This window comes from Vanellus vanellus (genome assembly GCF_965231255.1).
Source record: "Vanellus vanellus genome assembly, chromosome: 4".
Classification (NCBI taxonomy): domain Eukaryota; kingdom Metazoa; phylum Chordata; class Aves; order Charadriiformes; family Charadriidae; genus Vanellus; species Vanellus vanellus.
Window position 1 is genome coordinate 8,473,043 of NC_138909.1, and position 27,454 is coordinate 8,500,496.

A 27,454-nucleotide genomic window follows, 5' to 3' on the forward strand; every position below is an offset into this window, starting at 1 on the left:
CACTCCCCAGCCTGCGGGGCGATGGCAACGCAGCGTTGCAGCAGCCAGTACCGCAGTCCTGAGGGCCCCGGTCCCCACCGCTTCCCACCCCGAGTGTTGTGGAGGAGCCAGGAAACACACATTTTCAGGGGCCTGCTGGCGCAATCCTGGCTCCTCCTTGCCTGACACCTACTCTGGCCCCCTGGCCGTCTTGAACCATTTAATATAGATAAACCCTGCAGAGGTTGCAGGTGCGTGCAGAGGATTGGTGCGTGCAGAGGATTACTGAACCTGTGTACGGATCAGTGAGTGGCTCCTACATAACTCTGTGTAAGACAGGCTGTAGTCAAAGTCTTTCAAGCCTGAGTAAATACATTTGTATGAACCCGTATGTAGAAAAAGTTTAAAAGGACGTATCCAGCAGCAAAACAGAAGCAACTACTGGACTTTCCCCTATGCCTTCCTATCCATCTAGACTATAGACGTGTATCAAACTATCCACTGTCTTCTTTTATGTCTCCACAAGAAATGTGAAGCTCATACTCTTCCAAAAAGCTCATGCACTATCTTTCTGGAATGATTAGGTTATGACTACCTTACTGTTTTTACGATTCATTCCTCCTATTTGTTTCGTGTTCTGTCAGATATTTTTACCAGCCAACTACTCGAGTTGGTTAAGTGATCTGTGCTTATTTCAGATGCAAAACCTGCTCCTCTATCATAAATTTAAATGGCTGCCAAGATTATTTCTGACACTAACAGTTCTTCACATCAGAACGTACAAACGGCCCTGTTTAATTTCTTCCGCTTTGGCAGAACGGCAGTATTGCCACCAGTGTGTTGGGCAGTCAAAGCCCCAGCCGTAAGAGCCACGCCAAACACATGCCCATTCACCTACCCCTGCACGGGGAAGCAGGGCACAGCACTTCCAGAAAGTTCATTATCTAGGCTCGCGAGGCGAACCTCAGTTCCAAGTCCCAAACAACATGCTAACAAAATACGACCTTTACTGCAACAGTTTTCCAAGGACTCTTAAACCCAACCCTCCTCCCCGTAGCGGTCGGAGAAAGGCTCGTGCGCAGCACAAATAAACATCAGTCAGCTCTGGAATCACTGCCGCGGAGCGCCCTGCATGGCTGGCATATTTTCTGCGTTGCTTGCAAAGCAGCAGGCACCTTCCCTTTGTTGCCGCTGCAGATTGTTTCCAACCTCTCAGCATGGCTTTCCCAGCCACTTGCTCCTGAAACTTAAAAGGAAAACACTGCACACTTAATTTGAAAAATGCTTTGCAGATTTCGTAGCAGAAGGGGCTGGGTAGGTTGGAGGGGGTAAAAGAAACTGTTTCACAGCGTTATTGAGGCCATGTGTGACCGGCTAAACGAAACCTTCAGGCAATTCTGTCACAAGTTATTTTCACTTCTTACAATTTGCACGACCAAGTGGGTGGCCATATGTCTATCCCTTCTCCTTATTTTTCAACAAATGAAACGAGGAGCATTTTAATTTTTTTAATAGTTTAGCTCATAGCAGTTATGCCTTTATTGTTTTCAGATTGACTGCGCAACTGAACAAGTTTCCTCATTAAACTTAAACACAAAAGCAGATGAGGATCATGCTGATGAGGCTCCTTGTAGTAGTGGATTACTTCTACGTTTCAGGCTATATTTATCTTTCATTCCGCTAAGGAAAAGGTCATGCACTGTCTTACACACATCATGGAACCAGAGTGTAAATGCAGAGCCAAAACACCAGCCTTTGTCCAAGATACTCAAGCAAAAATAAACAGAATCTGAACAAAGTTGACAGTAAAAATAATAAGCAAGTCTCATTCCTCTTCCCTTTTCACACTCAAGCAAAGGTCAAGATTGAGATAAATATAAATAGGTGGGGGTTTTTTCCCCATACTTGAAGCGTAGTATAGGACAAGTCTAGAGCTGTCTTCACAGCCTATACAGACTGAGTAAAAAAGTCACCCAACAGCAGCCTTGGTCTTGATGGCATATGCAGTGATGGGACTGTACTCCAAATAGGAGATCTGGGGAAAAGAGCCTCAGGGAGACATAAAAGACCAGAGATGCAAAGTTCTGTCTCACAGCTCAATCTATTAGAATGGGTTTTTCCTTCTGCCTGTCGATTAGCAGTATGATCTTTTTTGTTTCTGAGCACATTGAAGGTGCAGAAGCGTGTATTTAACTCTGCGGTCAAGCTCTCCCTGAGAAGCATGAGTGGACCTTTATAATTTATTAAGAATCCATTGCTTTGCTCATCTTCTCTTATTTAAGCTACTCAGCATTTCTGAGTGAGTAGAGGACATCATTTTTTCTCATTCTGAAGCAGCTAGCCTACACAGAAAAGAAGTTGTTTGGGAGTAAAGCAATAAATTCATATATGCTTTAATATCTGCTATAAAAAATTTCCAACAATGGAAAGTGGAAAGACAGTTCTTTCTGTTCAGCATATCTACGAGATATTAAATTGGAGTCCTGGTAAAACAATCACTTATCCTATTCCCCATTTAACTAAAAGCTAGTCAAGCTGTACTCTGGGATAAGTATTGAGAATACCATTCTTCAGACAGGGGTCAATTCATGCAACACAGTTCCGTCCCAGCGTATTAGAAAAGTTTTGGATCATAGTGTTACTCCCAGGGAGACTACCTTCTGGAAATCGATATTCCAGCGTGGCGGTTGTTTTACCTCAAAAAATGCAAAGCCTTTACTGAGTATACAATAAATATATATACATATGTCAGGGAACAAAGAAGGAAGTTGGGTTGTTTGCTTCTCTTTCTCTACCCTGGTTCTACATTTTCCACCCATTTATCCAAAATCCAGTCTATTTTCATGCTTCTTAGCATAAGAAGTTATCTGAAGTTCTTCCATCTCTGAAGTTCTTTACCAAGGCAACACCACTCTTATCTTCTCTCCAGAATATAATTCCCAATCCAAGCACCCATCCTGCACAGGATTCGTTTTGTTTACTATCAGTATGAAATAGTTGTTGACCCTCTCTCTCTCTCAAACATCGTTACCGTTACTTTAAATTAGGCATTTTTTTTTAAAAAGTATATCTCTATTACTTAGATGCATGAAGTATGCCTGTTTGGAGATAATCATTGTTTATGCAGTACAACTCTTATAATAAAATTTGTATTGTACTGTTTCATTTATCATTTTAAATCTGATCTTGTTTCCTAAGAGAGTGCCGTTGAGAACAGCTAAGGGCTGCAAAGGATACTAAGTTTACCGAAAATTTGCAGTTCTTGCATAAATTAGTAGTACATACTTATATCATAATGAATTATGCCATTTGCCAAAAAAAAAGTCACCCAAAAACACTAAAGAGGAAAACACCGCTACTACCTATTAAAAATAACTGCTGTACTGCTACTGTCTGATACTTGGAAGGAAGAACTATTCTTGTCTTGATACTTTGACTGGTTGCACGTGCTTACCTACCTTCTCCCAACTCCAGGATAGTTCCCATTATCCCAGGCCTGCATTTCGCAAAGCCAACAGTACCTCTGCCACGGCTTTCAGGAAGACCCAAATTGAGCCTTTATATTTCAACATAACCAGATGATGTCTACTTAGCATGAAATGTAGTTACTATCCAAGATCTTTATGTTCCAAGCAATTTCTTAGCAAACTAAGTTTTAAAACCATTGAGTTCAAGTGTTTGGACATCATCTGCTAGCATATATAGCAAGTTCATTACATTCAGATTTTCATCATCTATGTAAAGCTAAGGAATCCCATTTATGAAAGGTTGTTAAACAACCTGTAAGGTTCTTAAAAGATAATATCTACCAAAACACCATCTATTTATTTCACTAACTCTTTACAATCGTTTACCAAAGAAAATAAGTACTTTTAAGAGATAAACACGCTTTCTTTCATAAGACTCAGTCTCGTTCCCTCCGAAACACTTGCACAGGTCTGAATCGCAACAAGAGATGTAAATAGAAATGAGATCAACATCAATAAAATGGATTTGCTTTGACCAAGTCTCCAGTTTCCACACTTTGGATTCATCACATCCTAAAACAGGTGCCCAAAATGAGTGGAATGAACTTCCCTATGGAAACACCTATCAAAAGGAAGGGATACATGGCTAACTTTTCAATAGGTAAGGTAAATGGAAATTATTTCCTCCTCAGAGGCAGTTACTACAGCTTTATTCATATTGTACAGGGTTTTATATTAGAAAATGCATCGACAGAGTTGGACGCTACTCAAAGCGGATATACCTCAGAGATCACAATTTGTACCTGTAGTCTATTTTTCTTTCTTTCTTCAATGGACAGCAAATTAATAAAACAATGACATTATATAAAAGTGGGGGCTTTTATTTAAACAGGTACCCAGAAAGACACAACTCCGGATCCACAGGAAGCCCACCCACCAGCAAGTATGTGCACATAAAGCCCTTTCATCCTTAAGACTCAGGCACTGCAGCACCCACTCAAGCCCACCGAAGACAAACTTCCTGGCATCATGGCATGATGCAGTTTGGTCAAAAATCTGTACACCTCATTCTATATTTTATGCAGAAATTATTCTGTTTGACTTTTGTCCTCTACTTGGAGCAATCTCTTGCTTCTTCCTTTCCTTAATAATCCCAAACCAATATAGCATAAGAGAAAGAAACTATTTCCCAAAGCAGACAGATCACAGACAACTAAGACGTCTTTAAGACTTAACTCCTCCCATGAAATTAGCAAGATTAGATGCTAATCATAAGGATCTGGGTAACACCACCACCTTCTCAAGAGATAAGTCCATTAAGCAAATACATTGCTCATCATTTCCATTCTGCTTTGGCTTAATGAACCAACTATTCCTAGCAAGGAGCAGGGAGAGGATCTAATTGAAGTATTACTATCCTTTTACATGACCGTTACATATCAGAACAGGCATTTTATTTTTATTTCCCATTACCCCAGTGGACAATGGCACAAAGAAAAATGAAGTCAAATGAGAAATAAAGAGTACTAATTTATATACTAACAAATCACACTATATTTCAAAAAATATATGAGACATTTGGGAATTTCCTTCACCCTGAGCAGTTTTGACTATAAAAGCACAATGACGAAACGTTCATTAATAAAACTTTCTTAGGAACCTCTTCTAACGGACAGATTCAGCATCTGCAAGAGACAGCTGTGACATTCACACTTTGCTGTGCTTCCCTTTTTCCATTCACATTTGATATATACTGAAAATATATATCGAATAAGTATGAATACAGCATGCTTCCAAACTCTTTCTCCTAAGTAAAACATACATATATGTAAGTTATAAACAATAAAATATAATAAAATATGGCATAGATACTGCAGCAAAGGAAATTAATTACATTACCTTCCTCCTCTGGGAACTTGGGAAACAACAAATAATTGGCCAGGACATTCAACGGTGTTGTGAAGGAATTTCTCAGTGCCCCATTTACAATATCCGCAGCAAGAAATAGTAGTGGGTCCTCTTCAAGCACCAAACATTTTAAGCCATATTATTACAGTGGGCAACAATTCATCTGGCCAGTTCACACTTCCGATAAATATCTGTAAAATCGAGACCAACATAATAACACTGAGGGGCAGTGAGATAGCCAAAAGCCAAGAAGTTAAAGAAAATTAGGAAAGGACACAGCATTCCTCAGCCTGGCTAACCTAGATAACATCTTCCAGACATTAGCATGAAATTAAACAGAGAGCGAGGCTGAATTACTTCCAGTGTACAGATATTGCCCTGGTGAAACGTGACAGGTGACCTACAACATAAAAAATGCACTTTGCTGTAAAAACTAGAAAGTGAAGCTAAAAATGAGAAAATCAAAGCTGTTCTTGGATATGTAGTAAAAGACACACTGACACAATAAATGGGAGGAGAAGGAACAGAAAAGCACCCACCCCATACAAAAGCTGCACCATTAGGGTACAAAGAAATAATTTTTTTTTAAAGAAAAAAAAAAAGCCAGACATGAATGAGCTCAATAACATTCAAAACAGAATTATTTATCAAAAAATCATCTGCCACAGTGCCTGAAGCAAAAGTTTTGCAGTTTATTCCAACATCTTAACATTAGTATTGGACTCCTCCCTCTTTCTACTGAGCTCACAGATAGTCTGAACAACATGAGCATCCTCCATAATACAGATTCAGGACTTGAGTACAAAAACCATGTCTAGAAGTCACAGTACCAACTACCCTTCATTTTTTTTGCGTCACACCAGCAGGAATAAAAAGAAGTAAAGTAAAACCTGTGTGATTTATCATTATAGGTGAAAAACCCTATACATACATAGGAAGAGCAGTTGTATTTTGTAACATTGTTCTCCATCTAGAAGTAAAGCAGAGGCTGGTGTAAGGCAAACAAGGGAGACAGAGAAAATGCAGAGAAGAAACTGAAGAATCTGAAGCCAAATTTTCAACTGTTACATTCAATCACACCACTCAGTGACATTTTACAGAACAGCAATCATATGCAGAACGCAACTGAATACGAGCTGTGCAATAGGTGACTGCCCAACAGATTAGCTGCTACAGCCAATTACGCTCATGCTCTTAGCCCAAAAGAAGTTACAACTCCAACTGAATAGCACTGTAAATCAGAAAAGCATTGACCTTTTTTTTCAAGTTTATAGTTCTCAGACATAAGACATTCTGTAGCTCTCTTCATTATTATTTTTGCTATTTTCACTACTACCCATAAAGTTTACTATCGTAGCCATCCAAGAATCCAGGATTACTACCATATTAACAATACAGAATATGGCTCTAAGAGTGCATTGTACTGGATAAGGTACCAACAGAGAACCAAAGACAATCCTCTTCCTCCCAGAAAAGGTAACAGAACAAAAATGAGTGAAATACATTTAAGTAAGATTAAATAAGTTGTAAAGTATTCAGAATGTACATACAACATACTACACTTAGGACTGATCTATTTTTAGTGCATGCTCCTTACCCATATGTTCATAACTGTGCTTAAATTGGAAAGAGAAGATGTTAGAGAGTAAATATAGGAGTAAAGAAATAGTAATAGAAGAGGGCAGAGAAAGAAAATGGAGCATGAAGAAACCCAGTTCATCTGAGGACAAAAGGCAAGGACAAAAGGCAAGGACAAAAGAACAATGTTTTTTTCTAATCTGGATATGTGTTTACTGCTCCACTGAGAGCCTTCGGAAATGGGCATACCACTTTGCAAACCTATCAGTCCACATGATCATTTTGCTTATAAAATCCAAAATTAAAAATCTGCTTTAGAGTACATCTCATTCTTTGGTTAAGGAGTCTTCACACTAACAAGAAAACAATCATGTAAAGTCCACACCAGAAACAATGCAGACAGCAAACTCTTCCTAAGATAAATTTATCCTTAGAAACTTATGCAATTATGGAAAAGTGTGGAGGCTTTTATTTAGAGAAATTAATTTGGACTACTCTCTGCGCTACTAATATCTTAACTTGAATTCTTCTGCCTTGATGCCACGCCTGAGAAAATGGAAAAGGAAATAAAAATCACACAGGAAAAAGTAATGTTCGATGTAATCTATTTACTCAGACACGATTCAAATGTCTGATTCTCTTGATTTACTGTCTTAAGAAGAACGGATTGATTACTCTTCCACTCAAAAGACTACGGCATTAATTCTGTTGAGTTGAATCAGAGAAAATTCAAGCTCTCCGAGTTCCAACTCCATTTACTTTTACTTGTAGTATTCTGTTTCAGGGACGAGTAAAAAGAAAAGTGTCAGACATACAAGCTCCTCCACATGGTTTTAATTTGGCACAAAACGGTGTATTTCACCAAGAGAAAATTTCACTTCTACCTGTATGAATTTAATACCCTTTCCTCACTGCACTGAAATCAAAGTCAGTGATTCTAACCACCGTTAAATGTGCTGGAATAGAGATACAGGGACTCTTGTGGAGTGAAATAATCACATAAAATGTTTGGTGCTCTCCTCTGCTTCTAAAGCTAGAATCCCTTTGGAAGAATTCCTAAGGAGGCCTGAATCCTGAGGTTTGTTTATTTAAACAAGAGGCTGTTCCGAATACCCTTTTAAATTGTATCAGAATTGTCCCTAAGGTTTTAAACATGCTCAAAATACAGAAACTATACAATACATAAGAAATACTTAATTTTGCTGGAAGGAAATGAAGGAAGACAACCCAGACAATGGGACTTAAAGCATGTCAGTAGTAGCTTCAGCACCTGAATTAGGAACCCTTACCTTTAGTCTTATGAGAAAACTATTTTCCTGAGTGCATGCGCAAAAAGCAATACCATCAGTGGCGCAGCTAGTCAAAATGAGTTCCTGTACTCTGGAGTTTTGTCAAGGGTCCCTCTCAAGGTCAGACACTGTCCACATTACACCCACACAAACAGTGATGCTTTGGCAATCCTTATATATCCGAGCTATAAAAGTCACTTCCAGATCTGGGATGATGGGATTTCTCTAGTCCTCACTCTGCTAGTAAAGTCCATACACCCCCCTCTCCATGGTTCTCTAATACAAGACAATAGAAAATGACAAAAACAATATTTATTTTTTTTTAAAGAACTCCCTTTCTCACTTGCCTGGTATCAATGCCAAAAGGGATTTTTCCTCCTTCAATGAGAATATTCAATATTCCATAACATTAAAGGTTTGGGGACAGATTGAGCTAGATTTTCAAATGTATAGTTCCGAGAGGCTCACCTAGATATACTTTGAGAAAAAAAAAAATAAATTAATTGCTATAGATGAAGAAGTAATTTACAAATACAACATTTAAAACCCTGGATAAGCATCTACACGCAAACCCACTTTGCCTCATCTACCCTTTTTGAAAGCAACAGTGACCTACAGATGGAAAAAAAAATTGCATCGTTTTTGAAAAAGATGTTTTTGAAAGTATACTGCACACATCTGTCAGTGACTGCAGAACCAATACATAGAAAGTGCTCCTACACAGATCTTTTGCAGAAGGAACCCTCTGGAAAACAGCTGGGGAAGACATATAGGAGTGATATGAAAGTATATTTCATTTACTTTATTTTTTCCAGATGACCCAGTAGCAGAACCTCAGCATGTACCAGTCTGAGAATTTTGGAATGGTTTAGAGATGGTAACAGATCAGTGAATATAGCTGACAGTAAATGTTGATGGGGTGCACTGCTTTTGGTGCGGCGTCTGGAAGAGGAAGGACTTCACACTGTAATAAAATAAGAATGGGAATCTTAAATAATCAAAGGTACAGAAGAGGCTGACTTGGCTGTATGTTTTGTGGCAGCCCATTTCTGAACTTTTTGAGCAGGCAGATCTAAAGCTATTTTACTGACATTCTTGAGTGCTTATTATGTCACTCAAACAGCTGCTATCTCTTAGCACAACTCTATTAACCTTAGTTTGATGACAATGATTTTAATGTTATGGTTAGGTCAATGAAATAAGGCTTGGGAATTCCTCCTGCTTTATGATACAATTATATTGGGTTGTTCTTCTATGTCTCCAAGCTTCAGTCTGCATGTTTCTCAATCCTAATCTGTGTCCACCTTATCCATATGGAACCATTTACTCATGGTGGAGTCTCAGTTTGACCTCACACAGTGTTACACAACTGCACACCCATCAAGGCTCGTGAAGTAATTTACCAAGTTGTTCCTAATTTACACAAGTAAAATTGAAAATAGAATCAGGTCAAGGATGACAGTAAATTCTTATATTAAATAATAATTTGAAAAGTTAAATAAAAACATAAAATTTAAAAGTTGCCTCACTTAGAATTAAGGTAAAACTCTTCTCCTATGGACATAATCACTTTTAGAGAAATGGGAGAAACATCCATCTCTACCATATCTAGATTCATCCCATAACGCTTGCAAATACACTGGTGAACGCTATTACTGGAGCATACTACCTGCTCTATCCATGCTCCTTCTTGCAGAGAAGTCAAAATAATCTCAATTTAAGAACAAATGGTTTTGTTCTAAGTGTTAAAATTATGCCATTTCAGTTGGAAATTAAAAAAAAAGATGATAAAGTATTTAAATGAAAACTTAGCACAGCCTTTTCAAACTTGAATGCCTGAGGGAAGACATGTAATAAGATATCTAATAGTTAAAGGTGTTGGTATCTCTTCAAGTTACTTAAACTTAAGAATTTGGGTCCCAACTTTGCACACTAGGAGACTGAACTTTTTGTATGTAATACATATATCACTAACAACAAATATAAAAGGAATTCAAATACAGTGGAGCTATGGCACCTCCAAGATATTAAGGAGAAAATGCAGCTTTCTTCGCCTCAAATGGCACATTTTTCCAGTGCCGCAATAGCAAATTATCTCCTTAAGGTTTTGATTAGCCACAGCACAACAAGCAATCATACTGATACTTCAAGCCTTTGTGACTATGGATCTAAATTACCATAAATATTTTGCGCAACCTTTCACTGAAGCAGTGCCCTTCATTCGCTGAAACGTCAGACTCTCCCTATCATCTACATATAGGGTCATATCTATATATGTATCTATATAGGGTCATCTATATATTACACAGCATAATATAACTATGTGTAAATATATTTGTTTCATTAGCATTAGAGGAGGCCCCCAAGCAAGTCAACTGGGACTGTCACAGCCGAAAGAGGCAGCGGGCAGTATCTTATATAGCCAACATCCTAAGGTATTACCCCAAACTTGTCTTATATTCTGAATACCCAGTGATTAAAGGAAGATCCGGAGAAGCTCAGCACTTCCAGAGGTCAAGATCTTTCTCCCGGAGTTGCCCTAAATGTCAACGACTTCCTGCCAATTTATTAATACAAATTCCCACAAAAATGCTCCCTGCACGTCAGCAGCCCATACATACATATAGGTCCTGCAGAAAGAAAGACTGAAGAACGTGTTTATTTCTTTCCCACTTGAAAATATTTTCTTACAAGGGGTAACAGCAAATAGACATGAAATACAACTTGAAAATAAGGCTCCTGGAAATTGCACGTGCCTTACCCACACACAGAAAATGCATTGCTTTAAAGCAGAGATGTAAAAGCAGGAATCTTTTGTTTTAACACCAGGTTTGCTTTGATTGGGAACAGGTTTTAGCTCAAGCGGATCAAGGCCATGGACAAATATATACTTGAGGCCCCAGCTTTATAAGTTCTCTACTTCCAGCTCCTCATTACCACCCTCAGCTGCATGCTATCAGCCTCCTCCCTGGGACGGTAATGGACCCTCTGAGTTTCGGTGAAAAGTGAGGCAGAGTAGTTTAAACTGACAGGGGATAAAGCTGACAAATTAACCCATTTTACTCTGCACTGAAGCAAACGAGGAATGTTTACACATGCAATTCCAACATCTCAAGTGAGAAGATTGTAAGTCCCAGATGAGGGGCAATAATGAACAGCTGGATAGTATTTAGTTAGACTGTCCTCCCTTCACATCTTTACAGTATTCACAGAAAAATTTACATTTGATAAAATAAATCACACTAAACTTCATTTTAAGTTAACTCGATGAGTTTAGGTTTTGGGATTATTTTTTTTTCCTTACATAACTGATATTAAATGTACTACGCCTTACGGCTGAATGTCATATCCACCTTGTCTTGTGTGGAAAGAAGAGAAATAAAAATAGATTTTTCTTGAATGTTTGAACAGATTTTTCACAAGGATAGTCTCCTGAAAGGCTTTCTTTTTAAGACATCTAGCACAAATTTTGAAATTCATCTAAAACTTAATGATAAGGTACCTTCTCCACAAAGAGAAAACTAATTCTCTGCAGAGAAATTATTCACTTCCAAGTCAAAAAACTATCTCGATTGTTTTGTGCAACTAGGAGGGAAGGGGCTTTCAGGATTCCCCTGCACCGTACCATGTAAACATAACGGTGGGAGCCACTGCCTGTAAGACATCCCGAGTGCAGAAATCAATCATCTGCAAAGCACACGCTTAGATGTTCTCTGGGTTTATTACTCTGACTTTGGCTGGAAGGTTGATAAAGATTCTGGAAACTGCGAACGCAAATCTATTTTTTATTAAAAGTTTTGGCAGCAGGATGGGTGCGTGCTTTACAATAAGAGAAGGGTGGGGGGAACAGAGTGCTGAAAAAGCTCCAGTCACAGCATAGAGTTCCAGCACATCTGCTGGAGCAGCGAGCGCTGTGATTTTTGAGAGGCTTGTGGTTAACCTCATGGCACGGAATGAATTATTCCGCAATTCCGTCCTTCATTAAACCACCCATTCTCTGAAATGTGTCGACGAAGCCGACACATGGCCAGCTACTAATCAGCAAGACGACGGTCCATCCCCAAGATGCTCTCTTTTTGGCCAGAGCAAAACAGAGTTGTTCATCCCATATAATTTTAAATTGTTTATATTTTGTCCTGCCTAGAGGTATGAACAACTATCATGATTTAATTTAAACAGCCTGTATATACACATATTAATATTGGATGTCGTGCAACATGCCTTGTAAGTGCAAACAGTTTTCAGGCCCTCACAAATGCAATTGCAAATATAAATCAGACACAAAGACTAAAGATGCATTGTTTAAAATGTCCTAAATTTTGAAGGGTAAGGACAGCTCACAGTAAAATTTGCAAAACAAAACAACAGGCTTAATACACCATCTAAGCACCTCTCAAGACATTTCTACAAGAAAGCCTTAGGACAGAAATGATTGGAAAGCTGGAATATTTAGATATAAAGGCTTTTATGCCTCCTGTGTGGTTCATCCCTCCTGTGGTTTATCCCTCCTATGTGGTTCACTCATGACATTAGTGATCAAAAGTAATTGCTATTACATGACACTTGAAATGGCAGAAAAACAGAGAGTAAGAGAGAGAAAATAAACATCATCGGAATTTTGTTGAACTATATTTAACAAACAAAAACGGTATGTGATGCTGGGCTACCATATAAATGAAGGTTTCCCAGATGGTCAGTTATTAGATTTCTCTTGCTTTTAAAGTGTTCACATTGAGAGGTCTGATATGCTGGAGCACTGTATTAATAATTGCAACAGGCATTAAAAGGAACTGGGCTCTGAACAAATAAATGAAGTGCTACAAAATAAAGCTCTGTGAGAAATCAGACTTATAGGCAACTAATTAGGCACCTAACGTAAACCACTTCGGGCACTAGAGTCTTCATGCCTCCTTTCCCCAGAGGAGATAACATCATCATATTATCTCACAGGGAGAATGGAATAGGAATAGAAACACCATGGTAATGAGGGAGCTGGAAAACCCCACAAGGAAACTGCTAGAACTATACTCTGAGCAAGACTTGGAATGGTATAAAATAAATAAGGCATATGAATTACAAGGAATAAAAATAAAGCATAAATTTGGTTAGCAGCGTATTCAGTGAGCACAGACTATCCTTGCAATATATTTGGAAACTGAGCTAACACTTTAAAATCAAATAGGGTAACCCTATCACCAGCAGGCTGGCTGGAGGCTCCAGGCAATCACTGGATCCAGACCTATTTCAATTATGGTTTAACCATTTTCTGAATTCAGCTAAGTGCTCTTTCTCTTCTCATGCATCGTCATTTAATTCTTGAGTCTGAATAAAGTAGTGCTGTGTTGCTGCTGATCTGAGGAAAAGAGTTACTGTCGGCTGAAGGTGGGGGGGTAACCTTCTCTGAGCGTCACAAAAACAAGAGAGAATTGGCAATGGAGAAGGCATTTTAAAAGAAAAAAAGAGCAAAGATAATATAACTATCTGTGGCAGCATTTTCTAGTTCAACAAGAGAGAGTAAGATTTTGCAAAATGCATTCAGCCAATCGGTCAGTACCCTTATACAAGAGGCTGTTGCCCTCATATTGATGGCGGGGGGAACCGAACACATTTGCAGAGCTTAAAGATTTATGCTTCATACAGCAAGTGGGTGAAATGAAATACAAAGGTGTAATAGCCTCTAAAAAACATTATGTGCCTACTTCACATTTTTTAAACAGAGCAACAGAAGTTTCATTCATCTCAGGAGCCAACTAAAAAGCATCTCTGAATTTTTGTCAAGACCAACAAGCCATTACTTGCTGAGTTTAGAATGGTGGGTAACGGTGGGTTTTTTAAGCAAGTTTCCAACTCTTTTTCTTCCCCCCCTTAAATAAAACATCCAAAGGCAAAGAGAAAAGCCCTTCAGTGTTGAATGCTAAGAATGTGTGACACTAGAGGGAGCTACTACGAGCTGGCAAAATTTCAATCTGAAACCAGTTTATTACAAAAGGAAGTTCCAAGCAACCTTAAATTACATATAAGCAACATTCAGGTCATCTATCATAAAGGAAGAGGGTGTTGCTCCTACGGCGCAGCTTGGCCGAGCTCTCATTCAAGCGTTCCTCCTTTATGCCTTCTTCCCAGGCTTTTTATGAACAAGTGAGCCTAAATTACTGTAATATAACTAATGGGCTTGGTTTCCTCACTTTTTCCAGTGTTCAACCTAATGCATTATAAATGGAGTGAAGAGATGTTTCAAAGGGACTAAACTTAACACCATGCTGAAACTTAGGCCTCTTCAGCTTTTTTTTTTTTTAATTTTGTATCCAAAAAATAACCCCCAAACACATACATATATATCACTTCTCACATTTAAAATTTTGTCCTGCATGCACTATATCACCGTTGTCTATTATCGTGGCTTTAAATGCCCCTTGGTATCACTCCTCCTCTCCTCTCAGCCAATAAATGCAGTATATTTCACAGTCTCTGCCAGTCCTGCATTGCCTCCCTGCTCTATCTCAAATTTCAAGTTGCCAAAAAGAAGCTGTTTCTTCCACCAGCTTCACAAATACTAAACCTCACTAATCAAATCTCCTCTTCACTTGCTTCACATTTATTACACAAGTCACTGGGGTAAAGGAGAGGGTGGTCAGGAAAAAAAAATGGGGCGGTGTTACATTTAAATAAAGCCATAACAAAATCAAGACGTGCACCTAAATGAATCTGAATGCCATTATTATTGTAACCCTGACCCTTCCTTTCCCTGCTCTTTCCCGCCTTCCCCCCCAAACGCACGTACTTTTTTCCTCTCATTCATTGACTCTTGTCTGAAAGAAGATCTTTTGCTCCTAAGGACTGGGCCATTTCTTTTACCTAGTCTGTAAAATGCTCAGTGCAAGTACCATACAAGTAAAGAACAGGTCTAACAGCCATTCAGATACCTGGATGAAATGTCTAATTCCCAGCGGGCAGGTGTGCTCCTTCGCTAATACTTCAGCGGGCACGGCCAAAAGCTTTTTCTTACCTTGTATTTTGAGATGATCTTTCAAATAGAGGCAGAGGTAGAGGGAAAAGCCTGATGAAGTGTGAATAAAATTGTAATATTGCTTCTGCTCATTCCATATCCATTTTATAATGTATATAGTAATACATTATAAATTATAATTCATAATCTACAATATGCTAAAGCTGTCAGCTTTCATAAGCACTATAACACATGAAGAAAAACTCTTCCTTATTTGACTGCTCTAAGACATGTCAAAATCACCCACTTAAGACAAATAAATTGTTAGTAAATAAACATGTTATTGTTGGCAGTCATTTCACAAAAGGAAAAGAAAATTGGTTTTTATAATCCAATTGGCTCAATATAGTTAAAAACCTCAGTGAATTAATGAGTCCAAATAATAAAAAAATCTAACCCAAAGGTCACATATTAAAAGTTGTTTTGTATACTATGATATACACCATCCTTACGTTCATGTTGTTAGTCAGAACACAATACAGAACCACACAGGGATGCCTTCTCTAGGAATAAACAAGCTACTGAACTAAACCAGACACTAAGTCAAATAGTTCCCCTAGAAAAAACAAACAAACAAACAAAAAAACCACCACAAATTTCAACACACAAAGGTTTTCAGTAGGGTCCTCTGAAAACTAATTCAGGTCTCCCTGAAAATCACTGCACTGCACACCCAGTAAACAGTTTTCTTTCCTTTCATTTTCTTTAGTATTATTTTTTCAGCAGTTACTTTTTCTTTTTTTCATAAGTTGCATCAAAAGAAGGACTTCAGCTTCATACAGTTTCTTTGGTAAAGATCTCAAACATTTGCAAAACAAAAGCATTCATACACGTTTTGCTTTATAACAGAATGATGTCACGAGCTGAAGCTTTTCTGCGTTAGCAAGGTATCACCCAGTTTCCTTCAGCAAGATTAAACTGACCAAGATGAGAGAGGGAAAGAGTGCAGATACAAAACAGTGGCCACAGAAGGATGATCTGGAATTGTCATCTTTGTATTTTCACATTGCATTCAGTAACCGAAAAAGAGAGACCCCACTCAGCTAGAAATGGTGCTAACAGGGGAAGAGAAGAGTAAGTGTGGAGAGGAATATATAACATAAGACTTTCCACTGCACACAGAAATAGATGCTTTGGGCGCAAACTATAACACATTTCTCTGTTGTAGTGAGAGTTTCTTCAGGGACATCTCACACCTACCCACCACATCTCGCCAAAGACTGAAACAATAACCTACTCCTTTCTGTAGTCTCCATCACTCGCATCCACGTGTACTGACAAAGCAATGCAAAACTGTGACAAAGGGTGCATCCAATCTGATGTTTGCATATTATTTGGCATTATTTGTTCCATGTGCTAAACAGATATCATCAGGGGAAAAGATCACCTGTGGCAGGCTGGAACTGCCTCAGAGGCAGGGGAGGCATCTTCAGATGAAAGATGCTTCTGGAAGGCAAGATGAGGCAATAGCCTATAGCATACGGGTGGTGACTGGGGCACTTCCGCAAAGAGCAGGGAGCTGAAACCCAGGCCCCGGGGAAGAGAGAAATTCAAGCTTTTTTTCTCAACATCTTAGAGGGGACTGATTAGAGTTCATTATAACTCAGATAGCCGTGAAAAATTGCAGGACATGAAAAAAGCGAGGAGAGAATAATCCTCCCGCACGGATATAGTGGGCAGGGAGGAGATCTGTTTTCAGTCTTTTTTAACTTTTTTTTGCCCTACCCCATAAACCAGAAGTTTTCAATTTCTGAAGAAGAATTTCAGAGATTCAGAATCCAGATGGTAGATTTGTCTCTGGGAAAAGACACAAGGTCCTTCACATACCCTCCTTCTACATGGTAACCTGCAGAGCAGTTGAGGAGCCAAGACAGTGCTTAGATATTAAGTCCAATCCCACCAGACATTGTAAGGCAAAAAGTGTTGAGTGGCTGCCACCGTCAACAAATTGAGTAACCATAAATATTGCCAATAGTTACCATTACTTTTGGTATCCAAAATACAGTAAACTAATCAATCCCTGGTATTGATTGACCCATATTTTGACCCATAACAGAGATCCAGACAAATAATCACATAATATTGCTTTGAAAAAAAAAAAAAAAATTAGAAAAGGCCAGCAATACAGACGATGACCCTGTCAGCTTTGTTAAAAACAAAACTAGAGATTACCTTTACCTTGAGTTCTGACTTTCAGATACATCTTTTACCATGAAGATCTACAAACTTTTCCGAAAAATTTGCCAATATGTAAAGCATCTAACAGTATTTTCTGAGACCTCATAAAAAGAAGCGGACTAAGTTATGTCTGACCAATGCACGTAAAAAAGTTAACTGTTTATCACTTACATGTGCATTAAAATGTACAAAACGTCTTTTCAAGTGATAAATGCCTTCATTTCAGTGCTGACATGAAATGCTGGTATTCGTGGAGGGCCAAAACATACATCACGAGGAGAGCTGTGCTGCAACAGCATAATGAAAGTTAAGCACAAATACAGGTGGCTACAACAAATGTACATTCATGGTCTGTAGCTCACTCATGTAGCAGCATTGGACAGTACACCACAAAAGCTGGGCAGTATCGGTGCTGATATCACCACATCAAAACACAGAGAGAGTCAAAATACGGTTATTCTTCACAATGCAGAAGTTGATTTCAGGGATCCAATATCTTGCCATGGACCTTTAGAGTAGTCAAAATCTGGAGAAACTCCAGCCTCAGGAGAGCTATTTCAACTTCTTTTCTATTTAAAGCACAGTGTGCTAAGCAGCTTTAGTAAACCCTAGAAATGAATAGTATCCAACTATCCTGCATTTCCTATGACCTACATTCAGTCAGTCCAGACACATGCAGAGCGTTAAATTCCACTCAACAGTGTGGCTCATCATACTTCATTCCCTGAAATACCAGCTTTAGAAGAGGATAATTCTAGGTAAAGTAGAAGAAGCCAAAGCCCTTAAAACAACAACCAAAGAAAAACCACACCAAGCAAAGGGGGAGGGGGAGAAAAAAAAATTGTGCAATTAATTTTTTCAAAGAAACACCTTCTAATCTGTCTTTGGTACTCAAATCTGCCAATGTATCCTTCCAACTGACTTGCCTCTTCTGCAGCATTACTGACCTATCCTAACAACATCGCTACGTTTACATACTTCTCTCAAAATGACATTGTCAGCTTGGTGCTCTCTCATTTTCTTAAGAGTTTGTGAAGCATTGTAACAGGTACGAAGCTGCTATGAAATAAAATACTGAGGGGTGACCGATATGTCAACAATAAGTGCAATTTGGTCACTAAGGTGAAATGATCACAGTTAGGATTGCATAAGTTGTCTGCAGATGTACGTTACATAGAGAGGGGGCAAAAAAGCCGAGAAAACATCCACTTAAAGCAGGAGTTTCCAAACGTGGTTCAGATACCACAGATTATGCATATAAATTTGTTGCAAACAAAATGAACTTCTATGAAAGGCAGGAAAGACTACACCAGTACAGCTTGCTTGTTTCCATGCTTTAGTGGGATGGCAGCAAACATGGCAAGGGTTGGAGCAATTCCCACAGCAGATCATATTTCCAAGCCATTAGTCAGAGTGACACAACTGTTGGCCAATACCAGGTTCAGAGAGATGTAAGAAATTACAAAGCTCTGCTCTGGAGCAGGAACAGGTTTTCCCAATGCACTGATACGAGACAGAGAAAGCATAGAAAAGGGGACCAGATATAGCTGGACTCTCCTTGCTCCACAACTGGTAGCCTCAGGACAAAGCTGGCATGCATACAAACGGGCTTGACCAAACGTACTCTGCTCGTACGAGTTTAACGACATTTTCTGCCTAAAGTGACTTTAAAATCTTGGGTGTTTTGCACTTAAAGGAGGCAAATAAACAAAAGCAGTCTGCAGCCACCTGATAAATGCCTCGAGCATTCCACTAGAGCAATTCTGCATTTCTACGTCCAACGTAATAACTAATTGGTCCCGGAGCACAGCTGAAGCTTTGGGTAAGCTGAGAATTATTACCACACTGAAGTGTTCCCAGCCCAGCCATATGCCCCAGTCTTTCTTTTTACAAAACCTTCCTCTCATCTTCTCTTCCCCACTGTGATTTTTTTTGCCCCCGTAGTTGTAGTAGAACAAACGTCAGTGAGATTGCTGGAACTGTATTCAAAGTACAAGGGGAAAACAAAAATAACGCAGGAGTATTTTTACATGGGAGCAGTTCTTTTATCCAACTCACAAAACAGTTCCACAGTTTTGGTTCTGCAGCTAAGGAAACTGGGTGCTGCAAAGCAAAGGTAGCATAAAAATGCATTGAGCTAGTACTGTCACGCTGAATTTTATACACAAGTCCACAGCCAATTGCAAAAGGTCAGCAAAGTGGGAACATCAACAGGCAGTCTAGTAAACTCTGGGGAATTTACCAAGCAGGGTGAGGAGCAGACAGCGAGTTTGGGACTATAATGCCTTTCATAAGAATGTTTTTCTAATGATTTTTGACAACTCCCTGTTTAGCGCTGCCAGACTTTTCCACAATGAGTGAAGAATTAATTTTTATCATCCTCTACATATCCATGGGTGGGCTAATTTTCAACTGATAGTAATAAATAATTTTTCATTGTGCTGAGTCTTCGCGGGTTCGTTTTCCCTGCTGGAGTAGTCATTTGACAAATTAGGAAGTGGAATTGCATCCTGATAGGATAAAGAGCCTTGTGGCAGTAGCAGGGAGTCAGAAGAAATTCAGAACATGGGTGTCAAAACAAAGTACTTACATTAAGCAGTTCTTGGCGAGTTTGGCTTATATGTATTTACACTACAGCTGAGCTCAAGGTAGGTAAAGCTGTCCCTAAAACAGGCTGGACAGGGACAAAGGGGACTTAAAGGTTGTCAGGCTACGGTTGGCTTCAACAGACCTTGGAGGTTCGTTACTTGTTAGGTTTTGTTCTCACATGGTTAATATACTTCTCAAGAAATGACAGGAACAAGCAATGTCAGAGCAACAAGTCAGATGCTACATCAAGAAACTGTTCACAGTTCCAGAATCTGTTTTCACCAGATTTCAATTAATAAAGCCTCATTCTACTGTGATTAGGTTCCACTCCATGGTTGTTCTGGGTTTGAGGTAAAACAGGACCAGTTTTGTTCAGTAACTTCACTTCTTAGCTAGGTCTCCTCTAACTACAGAAATGAGCAGCATATAACAAACTTTGGAGTGGAACATACATATACCATATAACACTGGATTAATTTAGGTGTCCATTGTTTGAGTTGGGTTGTTTGGTTTGGGATTTGTTTTGGGGGATGAGGGGTAGTGTTTTGCTTCTCGATTAGTTTTTGTTTGGTTGGGGGTTTTTTGTGTTTTTATTTTGTTGTTTTTGTGGGTGTTTTTTGTTTTGTTTTGTTTTTTTTTACTGAGGCCCCAGAGACAGGTCAAAGAATAACTGGTTTGATCCAGAGAACCTTGGAGACCTCCACACAGATTCCTTCTTGACCCCAAGAAATATTTTTGGGTACTCTTACCACATGCTCCAAAGGCATGGAAAAACACCAAAGGCTTGGCTTGAACTTCCTAATCATTTTACTAGCCCCTTGCTGCGTGCAAAAAAAAAGCAATTAATTGTAAAACACTTTCACTGGTTTAATCTTGTTTCAGGCACACTCTGGTTACTGTAATGCGTTTCTGCGTGTCTACGTGGATTGCCACAGTTATTGGTCTCCTCTTTGCTTCCCAACTCAGAAGGGCTGTGTCATTTGGATTTAACTTACAAACACCAAGTTAAATCCGGAAACAGTGAAGTCTGCCACCATCTAATTCATTTTTACAGATTATTCTGTATTATATGCACATGCATTCATGTTTGTATGTATGTATGTGTATGTAGACATGCTGAGTTCTAGCCAACAGTCATTTTTAAAGTATTATATCCATGCAAAATATGGCAGTGAATACTTCTGACATCTGTAGTAACACTGAAGATAATATTACATTAAAAATGTTCCTCTGACATCTTTTTTTTCTTTCCAAATTGGAAGTGCTATAAAGAAAATCAAAAGGGAAACATTCTGTATTGCTTTAGAAGATCCAATTTCCTCTTCTGCTTCAATTTCAATCTCTTTCTAGGCTGTGTCTTTAAATATCATGCTCTCATGAGCTGGCTATGGCCACTGCCTTCACATGATGTCTGGAAGAAAGAGTTGAATCAAATTCTCTTCTCTAAAGCTACCCTTTCTCTCTCTTTAAAGGCAAAAATGCTTCAATAGCAACTTTAAACATCAACAGTTACACCCAGGTTAACCAACAGCCCCATTCATCAAACCAGGGTAACTTAAGATGGAAGGGGCCAATGGAGATCACTTCAGGTCACTTAGGATCTACTATACACTCTGCATCAAGATCAGAATCAAGGACTTAACTTTGTTTAAGATGCCATTGCTGGTAATGGTGCAGAGGAGGAAGGAAAACCATGAGAAACGCACAGAGAACCAAGAGTAAAAGCAGACTAAGCGCCTGTGTGCAGAGCTACTGAGATACAGTAATCAGCTTTGCCAATTCAATCTGGCATGCACCACCAACAGCTAACGTGGGGTCATAATTTCACAGAGAATAATTACTGTTTAAGTGAAATTTACTTCGGAGACTATATGAATTACTATACAGTACTGATCTTGTAATTTAATTCACAGCACAATATCTTATTTTCACAGTTCAGTGAGCTGTAGACTTGAATGCAGCCCCATCAAAATAAATGTTAGGAAACCTACTATATGGCAGCAGACAGAAATATAAACAATCTGCATTCTGTTCTTTGTAGAAGTAACAAATTCTGTCATTGGAATTCAGCAGGACCCAAGATCACCTAGCAATGCTTTATATATTGATAACATCAGGGTTACACATCACGCTTTTGTTGGACTGGGCTTCCTCTGGAATTTGCTCTTAGAATTTGTTCATTGATTCAACCAAGATAATAAGAACTGCATTATTCTTTTCAGTTGACTGCACCATACATTTTTTGATTCCATACTTATGCTTACCTCCATGAAAAGACATGAAAATTAGTTGTAGGCCTAACAAAAATCAGAATCTATAAGAACCAAAAAAGGAATTCCCTTTCCTTTTTTTTTTTTTTATTTATTTCTATATAACTGTTGCTAATATATATCAGGACAGTACCACTACTTCTACTTAAAGATGACTGAGAAAGCAAGAGGAAATTGAAACTCACACTTCCCCAGAGGTTGGATCCATATTCCACTCCTTTCATTTCAGCTCTGCAACAAAATAGAAGCAAAAATAGAAGACATCAACCAGTTACAGGGAAATTATTTCAATAAGGAAAAAAGATAAATACAAGAGAGTCATCCATTTGGAAATAAAATAAAATATATTTCATGCTTGCAGTGAATCACCCTGTCTTTTACATGATGTCGGGCACGGTAAAACCGAGCAGGTGTTTACACAAGAATAACAAGTGGTACTCCCTCAGGCCAGGCCAGCTTGAAATCTGATCCCCCCCCTTGGTGTTTTAGTTTTAATATTATCTGTACACATTCTTCATGGGGGGAAGATAAAGGAGAAAAATTTGTCCCCCTCTGTCTGCAGGAGTAGATGGATTTTGGTTTTTGTTTTAACATCCTCATACACTGGGAAGTCTTCCTTCTCTCTCAAATACAGCTCCTGAATCAAGGTTTAACAAAGGTCACAATCTCCTTAACTGTGATTTCTCTCTGAATTAAGACATTTGCTGAAGGGTACCAACAAAATAGAAAAACCAACACATTGGAAATCATAAGTTAAGATAGGAAGTCAAGAAAAGGAAAAGATCAATTAATTCATCTTATCTGATTTCAATCAAATTTGACAGTCCTCTCAATAAGACAGTCCTCTTCGGCCCAAACTCAAACTGAATCTGTATCAAAATTCTTTAGAAAGAATCTATCGTTGTTTAACAAAATATTCACCACTGTTCGTAGCAACTGACTCTATTTATGCCTGTATGTACACCTGCATATTAAACTGCCAAGAAAACTCCGAGATTAAAAAAAAGGCTGATAAACAGAACTGACTTCATACTACAATGTATTTGTTTTCCTTTTATTTGGCCATTGAGATTTCTTTCCAATGATAGCAAGTGACTGGAATTACAATACTTCACCTTAGTTTTCTGTGCAAGTGGAACCCTTAGCAAACCCTTAGCAAACATAAAAGAACATTGAAAAGAATTCATGGAAGGCCCAAGATTGGCATAAGATCAAACCTCAGTGTGCCATCTGGTAAATAAGTTTTTTATTTTCTTTATTTCTGCTACATGAGTAAGTGGGTGTGTAGGAATTTGCTGGATTTTTTCCATCTTCAGTTTGAGTTTTTGGTGTTTGGGTTTTTTTTGTTTTAAATGTGTGTGACCAAAGCATCCTTTTAGTTGTAGTGAATGACTGTGTTGCTTCTTTACCTCTTCCGGATTCCCTAATTGTTTTTCTCATTTGTTTTGTGGTCTGGACGTGACAACATTATGTATTTGTCTCGTAGGGCATCTGACCCAGCCCTGTAAGTCTTCTCTTTCACTTAGGACCCTTTGCTGCTCTTTACATCCCTCTGCCCTTTGGAAGTACCGGATACCTGGGGTGGGGTAAGGCTTGTAAGGGTCGTTATCAGCCACACAAAAATTTTTCCTATGAAAAGATGGAAGAACAAAGCTTGGTACACATCAGGTTTAATTTCCATTTATCATGTTGTTATCTTATAGGATAATCCATAATAGGCTATGAATTTTTGCTTATTTCTGGGATAACTTTCTCTTAGCTGACATTTTGCCTCACATATAAATAATGAACAGAAGCAAGCTGGAGTTTTCTCCACTTACATGTCTGTTTTAAGACATTCCCCTAGGAGAAGTTTTACTTCCAGAAGATTGAGGCTCATCTTTTCACATAACGTTTTGTGTATGAAATCAAAAATTCCTTGGGAATAAGGACAAGTTTCTGCATAATGGGTTGCTGGAGGCCAGATACCGAGTTTGCATTATTTTTTCCAAATATTTCTAAAACACAGGGTAAGTAATAGAGATACATCCTCTTGTATATTGTGACTGGCACAAGAAGTAATATTTTACTTTAATGGCAAAAAAAAAAAAAAAGATTCATAGATATTAAAGATCCAAAGAGACATTTTTGAAAAATAAGAATATTAACCTCTGTCATTCTGACCTAGTGTATGACACCATTCTAACTCCCTTTCCAGGTTTAGTTCCACATAAACTACACTCCTAGTTTTAAATTATTGCATACAGATATAGCTACCAACTTTCAGTCAACAAAAATCCACAACACGCAAAGCGATCCTTCTATTTACCAAATGAAATTTGCATAGTGTTTTGCCATGAAAGCATGCACTTGTGTGTATATATTTATTTTAAATACATAATGAAAGATAAATATGTATATTTTTAGAAGGGCCACTGTAGTATCATTTATGTCTGTTCCATGAAGTTAAGTTTCTACGCACAGTGTCAATGCTGTACCCTGCACACGGTTTCCATTCTGTTCTCCTCAATGCTTTTGGAATCAATTGAAGTCAAAACATCCTGGAAGAAAAGCTCAGTTTTTGCACCCCTGGTTTCAATTATTTTTAAATCTGACGCACAAACACAGCTTTTTAAGATATGTGAGTGGAGTGCCAAATAAGGATCTTTTGATTTTTTGAAATACATGTGGTTGAAATCTGAGACCTGCCTGCTGCCAAGCCACAGTATTTGGAATCGAGTACTGGCACAAGAAAATAAGCCATTGTTCAGAGTATAATTTTAAGAGGAACTATCCTGCAAAAAGGAAAACGTAAATTCCCATACTTTAGCTCATGGTTATAGGACAATCCCATAATCCTTTGTTAAACACTTGAAAGTTGAAATATAGATTCTAGCAATGTTTATCCAGGCTCTCAGAAATAATCTTTTGATATAAACTACACTAGAGCCTTCTAAAACTTTTCTGCATTATAAAAGGAATCAAAATTGTGAAACAGAATAGTCCATCTCATCAATGTTATTTCTAGTCCTGTGGTGTATGTGTTAATGTTGTCTGGTTTTACATACAGCTCTTTCAGTATTTTTGCCATTGACTGCTGCAGTGAAAATAATAACAGGCTACTACTGAGATAAAAGTACCTGGAGGGAAATACTATACCATTAGGTAAGGTTGGGTAATCTCACGCCCCTGATTTCAGAGGCCAAAAGAGCACATTTGCCATACGTATAAACACTTAAACATTTATTTGCAGCCACTGTGAGGGAGCCGGACCATCAACCACTGCCATTCCCAGCTTTGAGTAAAAAAATTAAAAAGCCAAATTTTTTTCCTATGTTAACTAGTGCTCGGAAATTAATTTTATTACAGGTAGTTCTTCCTGGGATGATGGATGAGCAAGACATGGACAAGATAAAGTACAAGAATAGAGAAAGAAATCTGCGATATGGCTTTTGTGAGGGCTAAGATTACATTAGAAAGCACACAGTTACATACCATGGATGTTCACATACAAGAAGTTGAGAGGTTAAACTAAAACAAGAATGCTGTCCTCCTGAAGATAAAACCGAGTAACTTATTCTAATCTCAGGTAGCGATACAAAGGAAAAATACCAAAAGAAAGTAAATCATCTTTCAGTTCATTAAACAGAGAAACGTACAATGGGAGATTTGCTGACAAATGGTTTCTTCTCATGACAGAACTAATACTGTAAATGACAAAAAGCATAACAGCAAATCTAGTAACATCTCCACTAGTCTGGGATTTTAACAACCAATGTGCTCCTTCCAGCGCTCAATGCCAGAGTGACACACCAAGTCAAAATTTTTAAAGGCTCAGAAGGAAAAAAAAAAAAAAAAAAAGTCATAATCTTATATTCAAGACTCAAGTGTCAGTTTTCTCACTCTGTCCTTTGTGAATACACGTGCTAGCTCAAAGTCTTTTTCATCAATTTGCCACCCAGGTTTCACTACAAAGTCAGAGCCTAGTTAGACCCAGATCTGCCTTTCACTAAAAGCATCATTTTTAGGAATCATGCTATTTGATTTTTCTCAGAGAAGAGCAATGACATCACTGAATTTTAAGGTGCGTACATTAAGAGAACATGCCTGCTCGCACAACCCAAAAAAGAAAGAAAGAAAACTCCCAAGTGAAATTTCCCAAGTTGCTTCCTGGAAGATTCTCAGTTTAGGCATCTTCCCTAGAAACCTCAGGAAATTGGTCACTGTAATTAACCACAGGGACATTTCACTCTGACAACTATTACTGGCCAATGGGACAAGCTGGTATCTTGGCTCCAAATCACAAGATAAGCACCGCATTAAGCATTACTGAGTTGCCCTGGCAGAATGCCTAGCTGAGCATCCACAAAAAAAACAGACCAAGGCTGCAGTTTCAGCCTCTGTTAACTACTATCTAGATTAAGGTTACCACCATTGTATTGCACATCTTCTGGGTGCTCCTTGACAACATTAAGCAGCCAGCCACGCTCACGCTTTGATCAGCGTTATCTTAGCCGAAAGAACTCCATATACCATATATTAGTCTCTTGTGATTTAGGCAGGGAAATCTGAACTGAAAGGCCTTCTAAAGTACCAGGCAGACAAGTATTTCAACAGAGAAAGTTACATCATACCTATTAAAGAAAAAAAAAAAATCTTAAGAGAAAAAAGTACAAATTGTACCTTTAATATACAAGCTAAAGGGGCCAACAGTTTCCTTCTATGCATCAGAAAGCAGAATACAGACAGAACAGAGTCTCTGGTCCAGAAAAGGCTCCATCACGGGAGACATCAGTCTGGAATTAGGGAGTACTTTCCCAAGAGTTTGTGGGCCAAATTACACAGGCAAAGCAGCCTGTCTGTGTGGAGCTCAGGGTGGCATGTGAAGCACATGCAAATAGAGAGAAAAAAACCATCTCTCAACATTAGAGTACTCATTCACCTGCACCATTTACTTCTCGGTCCAAGTTTGCTGTCTTTGTTAAGAAACTAACTTTAACCAAGCCTGTAAGTACGATAAAAGAGGGTTATAAGAAGAAGAGAAAGTGTTTTTTGAGTTTGCCTGACAGGCAGGACACTGCTTCACAAACACCAACATACTCCTCCCCGCCCATGGCCAAGATAGATTTTAGTTAGCTTCACAAACTGTCTTAAGGGATTTACATAAAACAGAAACTGCTCTGATGTTCACGCTGTCCTCAAGAGGTTTTC